This window comes from Tupaia chinensis, unplaced genomic scaffold (assembly GCF_000334495.1).
Source record: "Tupaia chinensis unplaced genomic scaffold, TupChi_1.0 Scaffold000273_1, whole genome shotgun sequence".
Lineage (NCBI taxonomy): Eukaryota > Metazoa > Chordata > Mammalia > Scandentia > Tupaiidae > Tupaia > Tupaia belangeri.
In genome coordinates, this window is record NW_006159755.1 from 555708 (window position 1) to 567952 (window position 12245).

Genomic DNA, 12245 nt, shown 5'->3' on the forward strand with positions numbered 1-12245 from the left:
AGGGAAAGTTAGCTTCCGTGGGGTAGGGCTTTCAGCTCTGAGAAGATGACAGTTTCATTTCTTTTTGCCTTTACTATCTCTAAATTCCTAGTTATGATTCTCATTTATCTTTTTCATGTATCTCAAGTCCTGTCTCCAGGGGCCCAGGACATGCAGCTGTTTCAGGAACCTGCCCCTGAGACAGATGCATGCTAGTTCATGGGATACAAAACCCAACTCCAAAAATCCCATCTTCCCAACAGTGATCCTGTTACGTTGTGTGGAGGACAGCTGGTGATGGGAGCCTGGCTGCCACAGAAGACTGCTGAGGCCCCAGGTTAGAGACACTGAGGAATTGGAAGTGTGACCATGACCTTCACCCCACACATAGATACACAGGTTTCCTTCATCTCACAGCTGCAGAGACTGTGCTCACTTAGCTTCAGTAGATATACAGAAGGCCCTGACTGGCCACAATGCACGCTTGTAATGGTAAATGTATAAGGAGCACTAGACACCTTTCCCATTGTGACTTGATTTTCGAAATTCCCAGGTCCCATGTATCTAGAAAGGTCCCAGGTTCATATATCTAGGAAGTCTTGGCAAGACTGTTGACATTTTATATCTCAGGAGCCCTGGTGTGTACTCTGGATTTTTCTAGGGTGGGATGCGTATGTCTAAAGTACTTTGAATCAGGATAAAACTGTTGCGCTGCTGGAACCTTTTTCTGACTCTGGTAAGAAACTCGGTCTAGGTCCAAGCCATGCTAGTAGAAGACCAGAACTTGGAATAGTGCAGGGCTCTACTTGGCCACTTTTAAAAGATCTGTCTCCTTTTGGAAATGGCAGAGCATTTGCGATGAGATTGGGTAAAGAAGTTCAAGCCATATCTTCTGGCAACCTACGGAATAAGAGAACACATATGGAATTACAGTAATAACAGCTAGCACATTGTGAGCGTTTAATGTATGCCAAGCATTGTTCTGCATGCTTTGAACAGTGTTAGATATTTGGTAATTTCAATTTTGCATCTTTTGCTTTTTCTGTTTTTGAGAGATTTTTGCTATAGGGTATGTGGGCCACCAGAGAGACAGAAGACAAGAAATCACTTACCCCAGAGGGAATGGCCACACTACAATCCCTTCTCCTCCATTCTCTTCTCAGGATTTTGGGCATGGATGCACATGTACCCAGGATGAGTTTTAGTTTTAAGCCGCTAGGTCTGGGACTTGAACCCTGATCGACTACCTGGGAGTCCAGTGATACAACTAACAGGTACATAGGTCACCAGAGTATAGAGCTTGTTGGGTGAATCTTCACCCTCATTTTGTTTTTTTGGACAACCGCATATGGATTCAGTATGAGACAGCCCTTATTCCTTTGGCCCAGACAGCTTTGTTGAGCCTGGGATCAATGCGCACATCTGGAGTCCCCATCTCCTTCATGGCAAATTTCTGGATTTCTTTGAGTGTCCGAGGGGCATGTTTCTTGAAGCTCGCACCATGGATGTGCTTGTGAATGTTGATGGTGTATTCCCGGGTCACCACCTCGTTGATGGCAGAATGACCCTTCTTCTCGCCACCCTTCTAGTGTCTGCTTTAAGACTTGATAGAGACCTCTTCATGCCTGTGGGGTTATTTACTTTTTTTAATGAATTATCTTATTTAACTTAAATATTTATTTATTTAAATTTAATCAGAGAGGGACAGAGAGCGCGCGCGAGCTAGCAAGCCACCAGGTCTGTGAATTGAACCGTGGTCAGCCATGTGGGAGTCCAGCTCCCTTAACCGCTCCGTCACCTGCCAGCCCCGCCTGTGGGGTTCTTTGTTCTTGGTGGTTAGCATGGACTAGATAGAGCAGTGGAATGGATAACAGTGGCTTCCTCCTAACCAGCTCATCTGATTAGAAGTATCCTAGGTGCATTTTTCTTTCAGGTCTTTATTTAAACCACCTTGCCTATTGCCAGTTGGAGCTGCTCTTTAGGATTTGGGGAGGGGGAGTGTATTTCTTGGTGTAGCCATCTTCTTCCCTGGCGTCTCTGAGTAAATTTGGCGGTAGAAAGCTGCAGAGTTGGCTGCTTGCCCTTCTTCAAATAACTGGCATTCTCTTGTCCACAGCCTATGTAATAGTACAGCTAATAATCTCCACTTCCTCCCCAATACCACCTCTTAGTTAATTGGTCATTCCAGCTCCTGAGGGCTTCCACTAGCATATGATCTAATCTACCCCAAAGAATGCTGTTAGCAAGTTCATCTGAGAAAGGCTAGAAATTCTAGCTCAGAGCCGGGCCTCCCTGCCCCTGTGGCCAGGGCTAAGCTGGCTCTCATCTATACTGTTCCTTTCTCTTGGGAAGCAGAGTCCTTTCTAGGACTCTGAAAAAATGAATTAACTATTTTTTAAAATGCGTTTTTTTTTTGGGGGGGGGTTTGCTATAAGGCACATGCACTCGCCAGACAGAGAGAGACAGAGAGACAGAAAGCGAGAAATCACCCTCCAGGGGGGATGGTCATGCCGCAATCCCTTCTCCTCCATTCTCCTCTCGGGATCTTGGGCACGCACGCACACGCGCCCGGCGTGAGATTTTTGTTTTTGTTTTAATCTTTTTTAATATATTTTTTAGACGTTTTTGCTATAGGGCACGTGCGCTCGCCAGACAGAGAGAGACAGAGAGACAGAAAGCGAGAAATCACCCCCCAGGGGGGATGGCCACGCCACAATCCCTTCTCCTCCATTCTCCTCTCGGGATCTTGGGCACGCACGCACACGCGCCCGGCGTGAGTTTTAAGCCACCGGGTCCGGGGCGCGAACCGCGGTCGACTACATGGGAATCCAGTGACATAGCCATTATGCTAACTGCTGGTGTCCCCCCCATCCCCCCGTGTGAGTTTTAAGCCACCGAGTCCGGGACGCGAACCACAGTTGACTACGTGGGAGTCCAGTGACACATCATTACGCTAACTGCTGATCCCTAAAAATGCATTTTAAGAAGACACTTGTGGGGCAGGCAGGTGGCATGGAAAAAGGGCGCTGGACTCCCACATGGCCGACCACAGTTTGAGGCTGGACCTGGCAGCTTGCTTTCTCTCTCTCTGTCTCTTTCTGGTCAGATTTAAATAAATAGAATAAAGTCGAATAAAATAATTATTTAAAAATTAAAAAATAAAAAGAAGACACTTACAATGCTAAATGACTGTCTGGTTTGCCCTACACTCTCCTTGGCTGAAGGCACAAATGCTAAGCACCTTCCCTCCCCAGCAAAGCTGTTATGGCTGTCACCTTAAATGAATAATATTTAGGGGCCGGCAGGTGGCACGGTGGGCTGGACTCCCATAGGACCGACCATGGTTCAAGTCCTGGACCTAGTGGCTTTCTCTCTCTTCTCTCTCTCTCCCTGTTCCTCTTTGGTCAAATTAAATAAATAAAATTCAATAAAATAGTTTTTTAAAAAAAGAACAATATTTAGCTTCAAGGATCACCTTAGGCCTAAAGCCATAAGCTGGCATATAGTCTATCTCACTGAGATGCTTGAGTGTTTCGATCTTTACCTATCTGCTAACAAATGAACCTTTCTCCATCTATCTGGCAAGCTAGCCAACGCACCTGCCCAGTCCATGGCCACTTAATAACAAGATCCAACAGTCCACTCTCAGCTCAGGGCTGAGACTGCAGTAGTAGCAAGCCCAATAAGATGGATATAAAGCACATGCCCTGTTTTAGTCGTCTGGTAGGAGAGACAATTCTTTTTAGGGGGGTGGGAAAGATTTTTGCTGTAGGGTGTGTATGCTCACTGGAGAGACAGAAAATGAGAAATCACTTCCCCAGGGGGGATGACTATGCCACAGTCTCTTCTCCATTCTCCTCTCCAGATTTTGGGCATGCATGCACACGTGCCCGGTGTGAGTTTTAAGCCGCCAGGTCCAGGACTTGAACTGTGGTCAGTTATGTAGGAGTCCAGCAACATAACCATTACACCATCTGCTGGTCCCAGGAGAGGCAGTTCTAAAGGGTGTATTTGTCCCTGGGACCAGCAGTTAGCGCAATGGCTATGTCGCTGGACTCCCACGTAGTCGACTGCGGTTCAAGTCCCAGCCCCCAGTGGCTTAAAACCCACGCCAGGCGCGTGTGCGTGCGTGCCCAAGATCCTGAGAGGAGAATGGAGGAGAAGGGATTGCGGCGTGACCATCCCCCCTGAGGGGTGATTTCTTGCTTTCTGTCTCTCTCTGTCTGTCTGGCGAGCGCACACGCCCTATAGCAAAAACCTCTTTAAAAAAAAAAAAAAAGAGTGTATTTGTCCCTGATATGTCAGGATACTGTTGTATGCTCCTTTTACTCGCCCTAACTATAAGTTGTCCTACTTGGTTTTCCTTTTTTTTTTTAGTTTAAGAATTATTTTTTCATTTAAATTTATTTATTTGTTTATTTTATTTTGACTAGAGAGGGACAGAGAGAGAGAGAGGGAAAGTGAGAAAGCAAGCTGCCAGGTCTGGGACTCGAACCGTGATCGGCTCTGTGGGAGTCCAGTGCCTTAACCACCATGCTACCTGCCCGGCTCCCATACCTGGTCTTCTTTAGTTAGCTCTTCTCCCCTATAAGGCAATAGCCATTGGAAAGTCCTTTCCTGAAGCCTCATTTGTCTTCTTCATCTGACTTCTTTCTCTGCTGACCCTGCTACTCAGCTATAACTCCAACATTCCAAATGCTTTGAAACCCTCTTATTCAGGTTTCCCATTCACCAGCATTTAAAGGTTAAGAAGACTCAGTATCTGCTGCCCCTGGTGTTTGCAGAGCAAAGATACATTCCTGGGTCCCAACTTTGAATTCTCTTTCTTGATCTAAACAATGTTTTAACTCTTTAAGTATGGTTCACATACTACTTCAACTGTAGTGGTGGGCCCTCATAGATTGGCCTGAGAACACAACCACCACTTATTCATAAGTTTCTGGGGAAAAATGGTTATTTCTGATCAATAGAATGGAACTTTTGGTAAGTTGGGGATTTCTTGACTGATCTATTGCAACAGGTCTCCATGTGCTATGAAGTGTTCCCTTCACTTTAGAGCTGAAGTACCATCTATCATACTAGTAATCTGTTCTCCTAGATGACAAAAACAAAAGGACACCTGCCCCACACACTGAGAAGTGCTGGAGAGCCGCCCTCATCTTCCATAAGTGTTCTGAGAACAACTGTGCCTGGGTTCTCCATTTCAGCTGATTTGCTGCATTGTCCAGTGGCACCCGAAACAGGGCATCCACGCTCAGGCACCCTGTTCTTTGTGGGTTCTTAAGCATCTGCTGAAGGAAGAAGGTGGTGACCTCTGCCTATGGGCAAGAGCAGCCCCAGGGGTATGCTTCTGAAAAGAGCAGCCAGTTGGGTTTTTAATAGTCACCTAAATGGAGGAGCCACACTACATCTTGACCTGACAGGGACAGTTCTCAGGTTAGGGTGGCAGTAAAAGCTTTGTGTAGTTTCTGTAACCTCTTCTCCTAATGTTTGCTCTGACCTCTGGCCATGGTGATTTCAAAGGCAGCAAACTTTGTCCCAGTGTTGTTTCTGACCATTTCTTTTCCTTCTTCAAATCCTTTGAAACTAGAAGAATAGGAAGGCAGTATGTTTTCCACTTCCAGAGGAACGTGCAGTGGAAAAGAGACACAGATCTTGTACAGCAGCTTCCAGCAGCAGAGTTGGGACTGATAGGACCCAGAAGGTCTGTTTCTCAGCCTGAGGCTAGATTTGCTTCTCCTAGTAAAGACATTTTATGGAAACCACACTGGAAAGGGCAGAAACAAAGGGTTAAAGAAACTGCACCCAGGTAGCAAGGCTGTTGCATAAACGCTGAGAGGTTTCTTTTTTCTTTCTTTCTTTTCTTTTCCTTTTTTTTTTTCTTTTTTTTTCTTTTTAAGATCTCATGCTTCTTTTTTACTTTGTGTTGGCAAAAACCCCAGGAGAAGATGGGAGATTCTGGGAGGAGATGATTATGCTGGGTGAGTCAACTGAGCTCCCCAGCTGCCGTTTTTAGTTCCTTTGCTTTTCTGTAACAGGAGGCAGTTTGGGGAGGGTTGGGGGCAGGGTGGGAATGCTGATTTGTGCAGCAGGACAGGAGGCAGGTGTGTATGGGTGAATTTTTTTGGCACCTTAGCGTTGACAGGGCTTTACAGTCAGTACATTGGTTCAAGCAGGAAATATTAAAGCAGAACTCACAGTGTGGCAAACAGTAAATAAATGCCTCCTACGATTCTGATATAAGTCACTGTCACTTTCCCAAGCTCTTAGAATGCTCCTTGAGTTGCATTGCATTGTCACAGCCAGACAGAATGGTTTTGTTAGCAAAGCAGTAGAAGGATTGAATGCAGAAAGGCTGCAAAGACTTGACTTAAGTGGGAGGGCCAGATGGTTGTCATGGGCAACAAGAACTTCAGAGGAGAAATGGGTTCCCCTCTGATGAAAGGAGGGCTGGGCTTGAGTGAGAGGGAGCTAGGGATCAGGTGAGGTGGGCTCTCCTGGTCCCCGCTGTGCCTGTATTCTGAGTCTGTTTCTAGTTTAGCTTGGTGACCACCTTTCATCCATTCTTGGGAGAGGGAGCTCATGGCCCACTGCCCACTTGGATATTGTTTGCAGAGAACGCTGATGTGAGTTTTGGTTGTAGATCTCAGAGACTGGCATGGAGACATCACAACACATTTTCTTATCTATTTGTGCTAGTTTATTCGTTCCGTATTTTATCGAATACTGTGTGCTGGGCATCGTTCTGCCACAATTAAGACAGGCCAGAGTCCCTTTGTAGTACAGTCTAGTGGGAAGTACAGACAATAATCAACAAGTGAACTTCAAGGGCAATGAGTACCTGGAAAAAAGGGAAATGGGTCTCATAGCAAGAGGTTTTGATACTCCTTTCTCTGCCTTGTGTTATCTCCTGGGGCCCAGGGGAGGGCCACTTTAAGTGTCGAAAAGTTGGACCTCTTTTATTTTTTATAAGTATTTTAACACGAGCCAGCTAGATGTGGGCACTGATAAGTTCTAATGGCATGCGAAGGTGCATGAGACAGTCTCTGGTCTCTGAGAGTTTGAGGGAGATAAGGTGTGAGACACAAAGAAATGAACAGTATAGAGAGGGCACTGTGAGAGTCCGGAGAAGGGAGTGACCAATCCCAGCTGAGATGTCTGGGTTTTAGATAAACAAAGGTTAAGAAGGTTTATGCACCTGGATCACTTAAAGGAGACATTACATGACAGATGGAGCACTTCCTTTTAGTGCGCATGGGTCTGATTCACTTTTTATACCACGATTCTGGCCCTTTCCCCTCATGGCAGCCAGAGAGAGTTAGCTGGGATATCCCACAGCAGGTCTGTCTAACTCCAGGGTGAGAACAACTGCCCAGTATGCTGTGGCGGGGCTGGTATAGAAGCCAGAGTTCAGAGAGTATGCTAACACAGAAACTACCAGGCAAGGAAAACACAGTTAAGAGGAGGCCTAGGCACTTTAGCTGCCCTGGCTAGTGCCCATCTGCTCCCCATAGTCCTCTGTAAAGTGAGCCAAACCTTTATGCTGCAGGCTGCCTTTGACCTCCTCTCACAACCCCCATTTCCCAGAGCTCTGGGCTGCTGGCAGGCTGGCACTCCTGTGATATGGAAGAGCTTGTTGGTCTCCATGGTGACTATAACCCACTGGTACGGGAGGAGCCGAATAAATGCAAGGCTGGCAGTGTGAGCTTCCCCCAGCCCTTGGCACTATGTGGTACTGATCTGTTGGCTGTTTCTTGGACCTTATCTGGGAAGGAGTTAAGGAACTAATGAGAAAGGGAAGAACCAGGCAGGACCAACTTTATCCTCCTTTGGGTACACAAAGGGCAGTGGTGTGGCCACCTTCTCTTCTACCTGTTACTCTTGGCAGAATGGTTTTATGTTAGGAAAGAGGGTCTTCTTTGCCTGACAGCGCAGCCATAGCAGAAATTTGACTTTTCCTTACTCTAGAAGGAATACAGGGTGATGGGAATCAATTTAGCCACTCTGGTACTTGAAATCGAGTTCCTATTTACAATCAAGTTCTCTTCCCAGGGCCCAGAGAACCTTCTGAGATGGAAAACAAAGGCTTCAATCTAAAAATTAAAGAGAGGTAATCATAGAAAACATTATCAAGACATTACCGAGCACTGGGCAGTATGATAAATACTGATGGGGATTTTTTTCATTTAGTCTTAACTCTAATACTATAAAATTAATACAGCTAGTACCGTCATGTTCCAGATGAGGAAACGGAGACAGGGAAGCCGTATAAGCTTGTTTGTGTTCAGTCAGCTAGTAAGTAGTAAAGGTGAGGCTCCCACCCAAGGCTGCTTGCCTCCAGGACTCGGCTATGCTATCTTGCTCATATAGTAAGTAGTGAGACTGGAGTCTTCTGTATGGCTTCTCCTAAGTTTCTAGAAGGTAGAAACTAGGTCTGACTGAACTTTGCAATTGGCCCTGGCTTCAAGGTAGGTGCTCATTAAAGGTTTACTGGGATAACAGTAGTTGGGGATTGAGATAGAGACCAGGGAATTGTCTGTATGTTTCTGAAGCCATGTTTGGGTTGCCCAGAAGAATCCATGGTGTTTGAAGAGGACCCCAGCATTTCAAGTGGTTCTGAAGACCTGAGTGCTCATTGCTTTGTGTCTTCTAGGCATGACGGGGAGGGAGCTGGAGGTGGCTCTCTGTTCTGTCTCTCATTCCACCTCAGTTTGTGCCTGCTCATCTTCCCAGATAGACTCTGGGTTCTCTTGTTGTGGTTTGAGGCCCTTAGGCTCCTTCACATCCCAGGCTGATCTTCTTGCCTTGGGGATAAGAGTTGCAACTCAGAAAGCTACAGGGCAGCAAACCACGTTTTTCATGGCTTTGTGCTTAAGTTGCATGCTCTGCCGGTGTCCTTTTTTGGGAACGTGCCTACCCTAGCTGGAGAAAGGGAGCAGCCCTTTGACAGCTTTATACAGCCCAAGCCACCCCTCTACAGTAGGCTATTAAGGGAATGTGGATGTCTCCCAGGTGGAGCATCACAATTTGGGGAGTGGGTAACATCCAGTCCCTCCACTAGTAAGTGCTTACCATGAGTTCCCTTCTACCCAGAATGCTCTTTTGCTTTATTGGCTTTCATCAGTTGAGAGTGGCAGTTGTTCAGGATCTATTAAAGGGTTAGAAAACCAGGGAATTGCCATAACCCCATGTCTTTTCATCTGAGTCCTACCCCATCTCTCCCCAGCCTCTCTGCTTGAGGTCTGTGCTGGAACTTCCTCAGTTTTCAAAGCCCCTTAACTCTCTCCCACAATAGGATTGAAGAAACAATCCCTCTGTCCTTTGTGAAACCCTAGGGACTGGAAAAATGAAGCGCTCGCTTTTTAGTCTGCCAGTTCGAGAAGGAGCAGGTGGTCCCAGGCAAGCCTGAGCCCAGGATCCAAAATAAACTATGACCTTTTCTGCTGAGATCAGGGCCCACTTGCAGGACAAGTCGGAAAAAGAGGGGTAGCTATGGACCCTCTGGATAGGCCATTACAACAACACTCCAGGGGAGTGTTGGCTTAATAGTTACATTGCTGGACTCCAATGTACTCAACCATAGTTCGAATCCTAGACCCAGAGGCTTAAAATTCATGTTGGGTGCTTGTGCATGCATGCCCAAAATCCCAAGAGGAGAATGGAGGAGAAAGGGTTGTGGCTTGGCCATCCTCCCCGGGGGATGATTTCTCACTTTCTGTCTCTCTCTGGTGAGCACATGTACCCTCTAGCAAAAATCTTTTGAATAAATAAATAAAACAGTACTCCAGCTACTGGCCAGATGTGAGCATTGTCCTTTCTGTTGTCCTAGTCACCTTCTCCCAGTCTTTATATCTTCTCCTCCTCTTCTTCCTCACCTTTGGGAGAAATGAAAAGGGTTGAAAAAAAAAATGGGTAATGGGAACTGGCTACAGGGAACAGAGTGTTGTGCTAAGGTGGAAACTCCCTGTACTCAGAGGCTGTGGAACTTTGGGTAAGTCATGTAACCTCTGACTGTCAATTTCTTGATGGAAAATGGGGCTTACTTTATAGGTATTGTACAGAGAAAATGAGAAGGCTACATGCTGGCTGTACGATGGTATCAGAAATGTTGACTCTGTTGCCCAGGGCTCCTTAGTTAGGAGAACATTGTTGGCCACCCCTGAGTAGCATGGTCTCTCAGAGGTCTAGGCCCAGGTGCTGTGAGGGCATAGAGGGAGCTTTGCCCTCAGACCCTAGAGGGCCCTGTAGGCTGCCAACATGAGCTCTCTGCAGAGTTGCTTAATGAGAAAGAGCCTGGCCTCTAGTCATGGACTGAATGAGAGAGATCGGGAAGCCAGAAGAAAGGCTGTGACTAGGTCACAGACAGAGGCCAATGGTCTGGAAGGAGTGCCTTCTCTTGATGAGAGAGAGCCAGTTTGCCCTGCGCTCACCATGTTCCCAGACAGCAGGGCCTTCAGGGGAAGAGGACCTGAGGAAGCCCAGTCCTCCGGGAGAAGTCTGAGAGATAGCAGTATGGTTTAGGGGACAAGGCAGTGGGGCTGGGAGTGGGGCGTGTGCTAGAGACTTGGAAGGTGAGCGGGAACTTCAGAATAGATTTCTAGAAGGAGGGCTGTAAGGGACGCAGAAGGAATATTGGATTGTGCCCCAGCCTTTGGGCAAAATCTAGGATTAAACATCCCTTTCTCTGTCAGTGAGAAAGGCTGTTGATCTAAACCCCATAGACTTCTAAAGGACTTCACAGGGTCCTTCAACCCCTTGAAACGATGTCTAAAATGTTTTGTATCTTAAGTGGAATGTGCATTTTTTGAGGTTAAGCACTGCTTTTCTAGGAAGTAGGAGGTCCATCTGCCACTGATGTCTTGTTGGTTTCTGCTTACCCCTTCCCCCACTTAGTTCTTGAGGGGATGGTTTGCTGGTCTTCAGCAGGGTTGCCCTCTGGGCCAGCACATCTGAGTCACATGGTTTTCTCCCCAGCCTGTTTGAGACCTTGTTAAAATGATCTGCCCCTTCCCAGGTCCCACCTGCCACAGGTGAGATAAGGACTTTATGACAGCCCTGTTTGGAGTGAGTCTCCTTCTCACTCTCACGCCAGCTGTTACCCAGCAAAGCACCTTGGGGAGGGTGGGGCAGCCCGCTTCCGGGGAGGGAGGAGGGGGAGGGGAGAAGGAAGTTGATCTAAACCCGCCCCTTTCTGCCTCGGCTCCTCTTTCCTCCCACCTTGCTCCTGGTGTCCTGTCCTGGAACTGCAGAGCTTCCTGACCACCAGGCCCTGGTCCTCAAGAAGCCGCAGGGCTTTGCCCCCGTCGCTCTCCTTGCCAAACCCAAGCTTTCTCTGCTACTGGTGGTTTCGGTTGCGACACAGTCCAGGTTCCCAGGCAGGAACCGCTCGGCCTGGCTGCTTCGCTACTTTTCACTGAGGAGGTGGTGGAAGGTGTCGCCTGCTCGCCGAGTAAGGGTGGCTGGCTGAGCCGGCAACCCCCGCCCTGGGCCTGGCTCTTCCTGGCCTCTGTACTTTGCCCTCGCTGCCTGACAGGTTCTGCCGTGGGCTCTGCTGAATGGAAGTTGCTGGTAGTCCTTGCCCCTTTCTGCAGACGGGTATGTTCTCCCCTTTTTCTTTCTGGGATTGCCCTCTCTTCACTCCTGCCTCACATTTCAAATGCAGGATCTTTAAAGAATTGCTGACTGGAGCCAGGCGCTAGCATGCGGTAGTAAAATTCATGGGAAGGGTGTCCAGATGCTGGAGAGGCCTTGACTGGAGAAGAAAAGGGATGCACATCCCAGGAGAAGAGTCTCCCTTACAGAGAGTCAGCAGGCTCAGCTCCTGTCAAAGGGTGGGCTGTAGGAAGTAGAGGCCTGAGAGCAGGCTGTGTCCTGGGAGAGTAAGATCTTGGGCTGTCACTTAGGGCTAGTGCCCAAGGGACACTTTTCTTCCTGCACTTCGTAGTGCCCCCTCTGGCCAGGGAGTGTCCGCCTATCACCCCTCCCAACTTGGCCCTTTCCCAGCCCAAGGGAAGCCCCAGGACTTTGAGACCAGCCCTGGATGCAGAGCTGCATAGCACAAGCTGCCTTCTCTAAGGGAACTATGGGTAGGAGCCTCTAGCACTAGGACAGGGGGCCCTGCCCACCTGAGTCAGCGCCGGGCCTCTCAGGGTGGAGGCTGTCTTCCGGGAGAGCCTGGCAACACGCCTAGGCCAAGTTCTGAGATCCAAGCCGAAGGGCCCCGGCAGACCCAGTGAATAGAAGACACTTTCTTTTATATTCCATGA

General features: G+C 47.9%; 1 protein-coding gene across 4 annotated transcripts in view; it reads left to right on the plus strand.

Moving 5' to 3' along the window:
- MARK2 (microtubule affinity regulating kinase 2) overlaps window positions 1–12245 on the plus strand; it is a 72951-nt gene that overhangs the window by 34289 nt on the left and 26417 nt on the right. The window contains exon 1 of one of the 4 annotated variants that reach the window (XM_027772390.1): window positions 11214–11574. The exons of the other annotated variants lie outside the window; for them this stretch is intronic. The gene's annotated coding sequence lies outside the window, so the exon portion shown is untranslated. Of the gene's footprint in view, window positions 1–11213; window positions 11575–12245 lie in introns of those variants that run through there. 4 annotated transcript variants of the gene reach the window in all.